Consider the following 11,048-nt stretch of genomic DNA (forward strand, 5'->3'; position numbering starts at 1 on the left):
TCAGAGGAGGTGTAAGCTGGGGCCTGAGGCCTTGGGCAGAAGCAGCCATTAGCATAAGTCTGTTCCACAGAGTGAGAAGGGGGCTTCAGTCCTTTCCTGGGCCCTGCCTGGGCAAGGAGACAGCTCCGGGAATGGAGTATGTGGGTGCAGCCGGGGCACCCTGGCTCCACTAGAGCTGGGGCAACTCAGGCCCTTGCGGATGCTGCCCCTTGCCCAGATGGAAGATTCTAGAAGAAAGCAGGAGGATAAGTGAAAACAAGCATGCATGAAGTCTGGGTTAGAATATGTCTTCCCCACACACACCTACACACACACACACACATGCACACACACGTACATGTGCATGCACACACGCACGCACACACACACAGGACTTTCAGAATCATGGTGTGGCAGTGCGTAAGGGGACTCGGGTTCACCATTTTCTGCTCTCTCCTGGGCAACAGGGCCTGAGAAAGGGAGGGACTTGCCGAGGGTCACACCTCTAGTTAGAGGCAGGGTTGACTGGACCTCAGATCTTAATCTTGGGTTTAGAATGATGCTGAAGATTCTGAGGGGGCTTTTTTCATTTCTTTCTTTCCAAGCCAATACTGTTCCAGCCCACAGATGTGACTAAAATCACATACTTAGAGATTTATTCATTTGGACTGAAGCTCAGCTCACAATTATACAGCAGATTCTCCTGGGAGGGCTTATATATTAAGCTCTGTCAGTAGTTTCTCCCTTAGCAAGAATGACAGGGAGATAAAGATATTGGATGCCCAGCGGGCCAGCGTATGTGTGTGTGTGTGTTGCATGTGCGCACGCTCGCTTTGGGGGCATTTTGGAGGAGGGAGAGTCTGGTGAGAGAGAAAAGCGTCGGGGGGTACATCTCTTAGGGGCCAGGAGAGCTGAAGAGGGAATCTGAGGCCCTCCAAATAATTTAATCTACTTTAGAATGTATCCCCAACCAGGCTCGGGCTTCTGGGCTGCGCTCTTACCCGCTTTGGGCAGGTAAGGAGTCCAGGGCAGGCCACGTCCCCACTAGGCCGCCCAGTCGCTCCCTGCAGCTGCCATTCTCCTGGAGTCTGTGTGACAGAATGGGACCTGTGGGGAAAGCAGCCCCGTCAGCACCCAGCCCGTTTGTGCTCCGGCAGCTAATTAAAGCCGGGAAGGTAATTTATTGCTGAGGGAGAATGTGCGGGAGGTTTGGCTTAGCTGAAATGGCCCCCAAAGAGTTATGGAAAGCTAAAGTGGGTTTTCAGAAGCAAAAGTTAATTGCTCTTCACTTAGCATTTCAGTGTCATGTGGCTCTGAGTTACACACATGCTGAGTGGAAGCCTTTACCCAGACCTGGGACCGAGGGGAGTGTGCTGGAGCCAGGCATTCCAGGTGGCTCGAGGTCCCCTGGCCGAGGATCAGAAGTGCCACCCCTCTCCCCACAAGGGATGAGGCCTTGCCTGCTCCCAGAATCTCAGCCTCGGGGTCGGGGCGGGACGAGAAGGCCTTTGTCTCTGTTGGAGAGAGTTATTGTGTGGGAGAAAGAGCAGAGCTCTGGGAATGAGGAGGCTGGGGGTGGGGTGGGGGCTCCTCCTTCTGCCCTGACAGCTCTGTGACTTGCCTCAGTTCCTTCCTCTCTCTGGGTCTCGCTGTCTTCTTCTGTTTAATGATCACCAAGGCACATCTTCCCTTTTGGCATCTGATCATTTCCTTGACACTGTGATTCCTTTCCCTGGGTCCCCTCACGGATGCCGTTCAGGCTGTGTGACCCATTCGGCAGAGGCGCAGACTGAGGAATAGGCTATCCCAACAGAGGAGAATGGAGGATGTGGGAGTGACTTGACTTTCAGCTGACAGCGGATAGATTTGCAACCTAAAAATAGGAGCTTCTTGGGCCCTAAAGTGTCTTCTAGGCTTATGGGTAATGGCATTTGGGTGGGTGTTAAAAAGCATGGATCTGGGTCACTTCAGCCAGAAGGGGTGAAAAATTCTTTCAGTGAGAAAGGGGCCAGACAGACAGGTGCAGAGCTGCCTTGCGTAGAGGCTCCATCTGAAGGTGGTAACCATCCTAACTACCCGAGTGCCTGGTATTAGATGCTAAATGTTTACAGTGACTCCCACTGTTCATGTTTAAGGAGGTGAGCTGGGCGGCTCCCACGTGATCTCCTGGCCACATTTTGGAGGGAAAGAGTCCTGGGCCACAGTGGGAAGGTAGACGCACCACGCTTAGGTGTTCAGTTGGAGGTGGTTTAGAGATTGTAATGAATTCTGGACATACAGTGGGATCACATCTCAGGTTGGGGTTGCATTCTAAAGTCAGTGGGGTGGTGAGTCCAGTAAAGTCAAAATTATTTCTGAAAATCCTTATATTGCAGAGATCTCTCCTGGAAACTCAAAAGTGAAGAATTCTTCTCTTGTTTTTCTTGGCATTCTTCCTCTGTCGTCCTTTTCCTGGGAGTAATTAGAAGGTCTAGTTCGAATGGCGGTGGAAGAATGGAAATGGTGAGAGTGATGGAGCAAATAAAGGCCACCCCGCCCCCCGGCCAACATATTCATTTGGAGTGGTGTATACTAAACATGTGTTTCATTTCTCATTCTGCTGTCCGACAGGCCCAGCAAAGCCCAGCAGGGAGGTCTGAGGCCAAAGTGTCTGCAGATAATATGAACTCAGTGAGAATTTTTTGAATAAATGAGTGAATAAAAGTTCTTTAAAAAATTTTGTCTTGTGCTCTTACTCCGTATCACGGACTGTGGAATTGTATATGTACATACTTTGTGGACATGGTTGAGTACAGTGGTGTCTGCCGTTCAAAAACTATATTGAAAATAATTGAGCTCCCTGGAGGCAAGATGTGACACCCAACAGGAGGGCTTTAGCACCTCACACATGTAAGATTAAGTCTCAGGAAGTAATCATAGCTGTGTTAATCTGAGAGCATTGGAAATGAGATTGAATTCCCTTTGCACAAGCCCTCTACCCAGCAATTTGCAGTGGATCCAAATATTATCAAGCATTCTTTTAAAAGCTTCCTTCTTTTATTAAAAAACGTTTCTGAGTCCAGGAGTGTTTGGTCAAATAGTCCTCACTTCCCAGGAGAATGAGCCGGACAGCTCAGAATGAGGTCAGAATCCCAGCGAAATTTGGAATGGACTGAACGTCAGCCAAGAATGGTTCTTAGGTCATGTTCTAATCTGAAAACCCACAGTGCCTGGGGAGTCTGCTGTTTAGCCAAAGGCCAAATTACCACCCTGGGGGAGGCCTGCGCAGATAGAGATGAAGTGGCCTTGGATTTGGTTGACATGCTTTTAGACCAGAGACTGCATTTATGCTAAGGAAACAAGGCATCCCCCACTATCACGCTGAATTATCATGTGTGGGAACAGCGTTTGCACAATTTGGGTATCTCTCACTCTGCCTCGTTGGGGGATGGAAGGGTTCTCTTTGATGATCAGGTCCAAAAGCTATGCTTCTGGTTGAAACTAGAGGCTGGTGTGGCCACTGGTGCCCTGTCTTTCCCACTCCATGACAGACGTAGACATTGGATTTACCAGTAAGGGGATGCGGGGCATAGAGTAAGGTGGCAGGGTCCTCTCTGGCAGGATGGGCACAGTGGTGCCTGCACATGGATGCCTTCGGAAAGTGTTTGGTTTTTGTGATGATGAAACTGGAGAGAGAATGGCCTCTTTTTCTTCTAGATGCAGATCCTAACATCTTGTTGGGATGGGGTGAGATGGAAGCGAGGAGCATTATTTAGATGAAGAGAATAGGAAAGAGGGAAGAGAATGGAGCTACTGATCACTGTGTACTGACAGTCTGCCGTAGGGCCGAAGAAACAGTATACACTAGCAGGGCTAAGAGTCTCTTGGAAGGAGGGATTATATTTTCCTGCAACATGGAGATTCCGGTCCACTCATCCTGAATGATGTGTGGCTCTTCTGTCCTTGAAGGCTCTTGGGGAAAAAGTTCTAGAACCACATGTCTATGGACTATGTCCAGACTCAAAAGGTTTTAAAACTTCATTCTACAGATGACTGAACTGAACCCCTTAGCTAAAGAGTGGACCAGCCAGGAGGGAACCCCACGCAGAACGGTGCTTTTGAAACCTTTTCACTCAAGTAAAGGCAGAAAGGGGTGGACGAGAGGCCCCAGGGATGGCATGGCCTGAAATATCTCAGAGCTAGTGTTAGATGTTTGAAGCTTAGTGTTTAATGTTGAAAATTCATCCCTGTTTCATATATTCTATCATAACACACCTGTGTTTTAATATAAACACGACATTTTAAATTACCAGTAGGGAAAACACAGAGGTACCTGCATGTTTCTTAGCTATCTCAAAGTCAGAAACGCCTTTGCACTGAGTCCAATGTTTGGAGGTGGCCTGTCACTGCCAGTGGACAGATCATTTTTTGTTTTCTGAGAATTGATAAAATTGGTGACAATTTTTCACTAATTTTTGAGCTGAATCAGGGTGTTAACTAAGGAGAGGTGTCGTGGAAACTCTCTTGCTGTGAGTACTAGGAGATGGCACATTCAGGGTGTGCCAGAGCCCAGATGGGGAGCCTCAGGTTTGCCTGTTGTGATTTAGCCCCATCTGTGCACAGGAAACTGCCCTGTGTTCATCCTAGGACCAACCAGGGTGGCTCCAGCCCACAGCTGTGTGAACCCAAGAGCACAGGCACGCCAATATGAACAGCCAGTGTTACTCCACATGGCCTCCTTGCTCAGCCTTTCTCAGTGGCAAATACTGTCCTTTAAGGAAATTAATGGTGACGAATTTCCTTTTGCAGCCAATCTCAGTGTTCGACTGCCCTTGGAGTCCACTTCTCCATGCTGTTTTTGGAGATGTTTCTAAGAACTCAGAATTAAGTTGCCTCAGCAAGTTCCAAAATGCTGTTGGCGATTTTTGTCTCCTGACGATGCTCATGGTTAGCATCAGGAAGTTTCAACATTCCAGCCTTGAAGTGGCATTAGAGCAGCCATCTCTCCATTTCCATTTCCTTGACAGACCTGAAGAAGGGGATGACGGGGATCCATTGCTGCTTGGGTCTGCGATGGGATTCTCCTCCTCTTTTGCCCAGTTCTTCATTGCCCCATACCCCTTGGGGTTTTGTTCCTACTTGTTACGTCTCTTCCTAGCGCCATTGTTTCCCCTAGTCTGAAATTTTAATTTCCCCATCCACCACTTCCCTAAACAAGGTAATCTGAGCCAATAGGGATCAGATCTACACGAGCTACACTACATGGGAGTGTTCTGTTAGCTGCTGAGATGGGTACTCCATCTCCATTCCATGTTGGGTTCTCATCCTTGGGTAGATTTATCTTTGGAGGGTGACCTACCCCAACTCTGAGAAAGACAGTACCAGCACATTATCGCTCCAGTATTGATGACTCTAAACGCAAGCTATTCAGCAGCTGCTGATGGGGGCGGGGGATGAGAGAAGAAGGAAGAAAATCAAAGGCAGACGCTTCCCCAGTGCCAGCCCCCTCGGCGAATAGAAATAGCTGGCAATGGCTCTAGAAATACAGGCCGGTTGTATCTGCAAAACCCATGGCTTCAGCACACAGTGGGGATGGCTCCTTCTTCTCTCTCTCTTTTTATAGAGAACCTCTTGCACTGAGTGGCAAACAGCCCACAAATGACTGAACCGTACTTTGGAAATGGATCTGATGAGCCTTTTAGTAGAAGAAAATCATCATTATTTCCCAAGAGTTCACATTCCCATAATATTTTTGTTAGCAGCCTCTCTTCTAAATAAAGTTCAGTGGATTGATTTTGGTGGAGTTTTCTCATTTTAAATATTCCCTTAACTTATGACCATGGATATAGTCCCGTCCTCACTGTTGTTATTCTTGGTATCAGCATCAGCAGCTCCGCTGTTATATTTATGTTGCACTTAGAAAGCTCTCAAAACACTTCAGGTATATTACTTCATTTGTCCTTATAGCACCCTTGCGAGGAAGGCAGGGGGACCCACTGAAACTAAACACTGAGTACAGTCCTCTCCTCTCTGTGCCTCTGTGAGGACAATCCTCCTTTGGGTTGTGGCCAGGAGGAAGCCCTCTGCCTCCTCTGCTGCATATTCCTCTCCCTCCACCTACAGCAGAGGGACGGTGCTCGAGGATAATTTACAGCCACTCAGAGGCTGGATATGTCAGAGGACGTGGTTCAAGGTGGGACACAGGACCTTCTCCTGGGAGAGCGCAGGAGGGGCGGCAGGACCTGTGGGAATCACCACGGTGACCTGGCCCTGACTTTGCCCCCTTGCCATGCGTTGGCTCTCATTTGGCATATAGGACAATGTCTATCATAGGGCCCCAAGAGCACACAATCCCAAGAGGGCGGCGTCATGGAACGGTGGGGAATCAGGAGATCTGAGTTTGAATCCTAGTTTTGCTATTGATTAGCTTTGCTTCTTGGGCCAATCCCTTCACATTTCTGAGGCTTCATTTCCTCCTTTATAACAGAAGGGGGATTAATGCCTCCTTTCTGGATTTGGGTGAAGACTCAATGTGATAACCTACATAGGTGCCTAGCACTATGGATGGGACATAAGCGTGCAATAAATGTTGGTTCTGTTTCTTCATTAATTTTCTCTCCTGAGCAAACCTAAACTGTCTGTCCAGCAGGATTTTGAGAACTCAAAGGAAAAGTAGAGAACAACATTTGGAAAGCTTTATCATTGTAATCAGTGCCTTGTCAGAAATCACGTGTTTTCTTACCTGGGTTGAGTAAAAGCTGGTAATCAGTAATTCGTGTGTTTTGAAGCTTGTGTTGGAAATAATGTTGGACTGGAGAGCAGGCAGCCTGGCTTCAGCCCCCTCTCTGCCACTAACGAGATGGAGACCTTTGAGCAAATCCCTGGGCATGTCTGGGTCTCAGTTTCCTCATCTGTAAAATGAAGAGCCTGGACTATATGATCATGTAGATACTTACGCGCTTTACAATTCTATAATTTTACAAGAAGTGATTGTTAGGGAAAAAGCCAAATGATGTGTGTGAGCTCTGTTCCTCCCATCTCCTGGGTTATCTGTGCCATGGGAAGTCCCACTGGTTGGCCCCAGGATCATTATCAAGGAGCCCCAGCTGATTTGGGGGCCGTACTCATGTTGTGGGCACACTGCCCAGGAGGAAACAAACAACTTCTGGAAGGCTGGTCAGCAACCCCAGGTTCTGAAGTGGCTGCTGATGTCTCAGACTCAGCCCCGGTTTGTTGGCAAATCCCGGTCTCCCTCCTCCCACCCACCTCCCTGGCCTGCTCGCCTGTTAGCCGCGCGATGGAGAGGCGTACTGGGCCCCGACTGATGGCAGCAAATCTCTCTCTGCACAGTCAGCTGCTCTGCTGTCTTGGCGCTTGGGAAGGCTGCTAAGGGGCTGGATGCGTGGGCCCCAGGCAGCTCTGCTGACCGCCTCTCCACGCAAGCGCTGGCTTCAGAAAGGGTCGTTAGTTGCTCTGCCAGTCCCTGCTGGATATGCCTCACAGCAGAGCCTGCGCACTCCACAGGGTGGTGAGAGTCTTCCCAGAAACCAAACCTCCTCGAGCATGCCTCAGTCAGGGGCCACCCAGCGCCAGTGCTCCTTGGGCATCGTCTGAAGAAGCAGGGGGAGTGTCTTGGAGGATGAACGGTTTGGGCATTTTCTCTCGCAGGCTTCTCTGCACACACATACATCGAGAAGAGTCTAAAACACAAGGAAGACTTTTCCTTGCATGATTCACTTCCTACCTCATTTTCTTTCTTAGTTTTACAAAACAAAACAAAAAACAAAGCCTAGCTGTCTTTTCGGTTCAATACAATTGAGTGCTTACAAGGGCAGCTCACCACGCTGGGGGTTGAGAGGCTCTGATGGCAAATATGATTCCATCTCTACTCTCCACGGGCTCACAGATGAGGGTGAGAGGTAGACAAACACACCATTACCTAGAATAACAAGGCGGATGGTCAGGAGCACTGCTATAAAGTCACTAAGTGTTATGGAAGAATATTCCAACTGGGAACATCAAGTCTTTTGTTAGGAGGTAGGTTTTCATTTGGACCTTAAATGATTGGTAGGGTTGCAAGAAAAACAAAGTAGTGGGTGGGGAAGGGCATTTAGGATAGAAGGACTAGTTCAAGGGAGGGCAGGGTGATAGGAAAGGGAGCGCCAAGAGCCGTTCCTTAATTCACATTGCAGTCTGTCCTTGATGAGACACATGGGGAGGAACCACAAAAACCAGCATCTCGCATTCTGGGGTGGGAGAAGGGAAGTGCTGCTTGGTGTCCACTCATCCACAAGGTCCAGTGGCTCTTAGAATTTTCTGGTCTTAGTTCAGATTGTTTCCCAGTTTATCTGGACACAGATTTCTGAATGCACCTTCAGTTTAGTTAGGAAAATAACCAGAATGGAAAACAAGCTCTTGACTGAAGTATGAGTGGAAATTTTAAATATAAATATCACTTTTAATCAATTTTGAATACTCATTCTCCTTTAGAGGTAATATACTTTGAAGTGGAGCTGGAAGGAAATGAGGTCTTTCTGACCTTCTGTTGACTATGTCCATGCCAGACATCACTAGTAGAACCCAGCACACCTTCTCCCTGAGCTTCATTCTCCTCAGAGAGCCCCAGGGTCCCAGGCAGCCCCAGCCAATCAGCTGGTTGTCCTACATCAGATGAATCCTATTTGTCAGTTTCAGTTTTTAATATATTTTAAACTTTACTAGTATCTTAATACTAAGTATATTTTAATGAAACCCAAAGACTGTCTGAAAGCAGGGAGAAATTTTTATAATAGCTAGTGTAGTGAGAATCTCAAAATGTAAACGGAAGTTGCCGATGGTTCTATGAGACCAGGATAAAGATATTCTCAGCCTTTTCTCCCAATCTCCCTGTGACTTAATGGTATAAATATCAAGTTCAAAGCGATAGAAAATATGTGAGAAAGTATAATAAAATATACATAGAAAAATAACCATTGGCTTAGATCAATGGTTCTCAACCTGGATGTACATCTGAATCTCTTGCTTATTTATAATGCAGATTCCTGGGCCTCATTTTAGACTAAATCAGAATTTCTGGTCTTGGTGCCTGGAAATCAGCATGTCTACCAAATACTCTGAGTAATTCTTCTGTATTGTACCGGAGACCAGCCCATAAACCTGTTTGGGAGCTGGAGACTTAAATGATAGGAACGCTTTTGCCCTTGTCTACGTCATTGGATGGTTGGCCAAAAACACTATATTCGTTTTCCATGGCTGAGCTACCTTACGTTGCATGGTATTCCAGGTACTAAAAAACTGTGGTCATTTGGAATGTGGAAATGAAGTCTCAATTTCCAAAGGGATTGGTCATTTGGATGAGCATAAGTCACGCTTTATGGAGATCAATCTTTAGGATTTATCTGAATTATCATGCATCCATATTGTCATTTGGGCTTGGTTTTAAGAGGAACTGAGAGAGAAGAAAGCAGTTTATGTTGACCAAGACAACAGACCATCTTAAAATTTCTGATTATCTGGTCAATGTTTGAGTCTACTTGACTTTCGGAATGTTATAGTCAAAATAATAAATACCATATGTTCTGCATCTATTCTGGGCTGGGAGCTTCAGTAGGATTATATATACATTGTCTAATGCAGTCCTTAAAATAATCTTATGAAGAAATTATTATTGTCCCCAGAAGAAGAAACCGAGGCTCAGAAAAGTTAAGTAACTTGCCTTGATGACACAGGATATGGATGTGAGTCTTGAACCTACGGCTTTCTAACTCCAAATCTTTTATTCTTATTTACTACACTCCAACTGCTGTTTCCAAGAAATATTCTGTTCTGTGAAATTGCTGGAACCGAAACCAAGAGCCATCATTAATGCAAAGTCAGAGCTGAGAAGGGCGCTGCCTAATCGCAATAAGAGTGGCCTGTGAAACTCTGGTATTCTCATTGGCTTGATCAAAATTCATCAACTTTAGTATTAGGGCTTTTATTTGTCTACTTTTGTATGAATAAAGTTTGTTAAACTGTATTAGGATTGATCTTATGCCCCAAAGCCATATTTTTGAAAAGCTGAAATGCTTCACTTTACCATTGTTATTAAAAAGAAAAAAAGAATGACCAATGTGATCCTTATACATGTGACTTTCCCTGGAACACCCTGGATGCTCCTCCTGTGGAGTCTGTTCTGGGGAGATCACGTGGAGAGGACCCGCCCAGTACCCACTTGACTGACTATCATCCAGAGTATGGATAAACACTGATCAGTGGTTAAGAGATTTGGTTTCCAGGTAGCTCTGTTATCTTGGGCAAGTCATTTTGCCTCTCTGGTCCTCAGTGTCCATGCAAATCTCTTGGACTAAAGGCCATGAAGTTGTCTTCTTGATCTATAATGTCAGCCATGGAGCTGGCAAAGAGACTGACGGGGCCTTGTCAGGGCATCATCGCCAGTGTCCTCGCCAGTTCAGGATGGGTAGAGGGTGCACAACACTGGAGACCTGTCTCCTGAGGCTTCTCCTGATCCCCTGACCTCTTTTGGCCTGCCTCCTTCCTGGGCCTGAAGTTGTCAAACTCTTCTCTGCTCAGGAGACAGTCATAGAGGGTTCTGGTATCATATTCTTTGATATTTACTATCGGGGTGAATTTAAATCCCAGATATTTATGCAAAAATTTAAGTAGCCCCCCTTCATGCATAGCTTACTCCTCTTGGAAATGCTGATCAGTCACCTGCCCTTCCCATGGGCTAGAACTGCCTTCGTTGCTTGGGTGACAGCATGCCTATGTGCTTCACAGGGATTTGAAGTGGCAGGGAACTTATTGAGCATCTACTCCAACTCCTTTATTTCCCAGGTGAGAAAAAAGGCCCTGAGAAGGAAAATGACTCAACTCAAGGACACCCAGCCAGTTGGTGAAGAAGTTGACACCATGTTCTACAGGAATAAAACTGACTCCGTGGAACTGTTGTGAAGGTATTTATATGAGAGAACGCATACCAAGCACCTCAGCATAGTTCTTAGCGTAGAGAACCACTGGATACAGTTCTTCCCTCCCTTCCGAGAACTCAGGTCTCCTGCTTCTCACCATGCTCACGTTCTCATGGCAGC

General features: G+C 46.7%; 1 long non-coding RNA gene across 1 annotated transcript; it reads left to right on the forward strand.

Annotated features, from left to right (window-relative positions):
• Positions 1-2,354: 2,354 nt before the first annotated feature.
• On the forward strand, positions 2,355-2,695 carry LOC139080058 (uncharacterized). The gene is made up of 2 exons (XR_011534186.1): positions 2,355-2,481; positions 2,590-2,695. It is a non-coding gene; the product is annotated as an uncharacterized lncRNA (long non-coding RNA).
• The last annotated feature ends 8,353 nt before the right edge of the window (positions 2,696-11,048 follow it).

The sequence above is a fragment of the Equus przewalskii genome, chromosome 28, assembly GCF_037783145.1.
Source record: "Equus przewalskii isolate Varuska chromosome 28, EquPr2, whole genome shotgun sequence".
Lineage (NCBI taxonomy): Eukaryota > Metazoa > Chordata > Mammalia > Perissodactyla > Equidae > Equus > Equus przewalskii.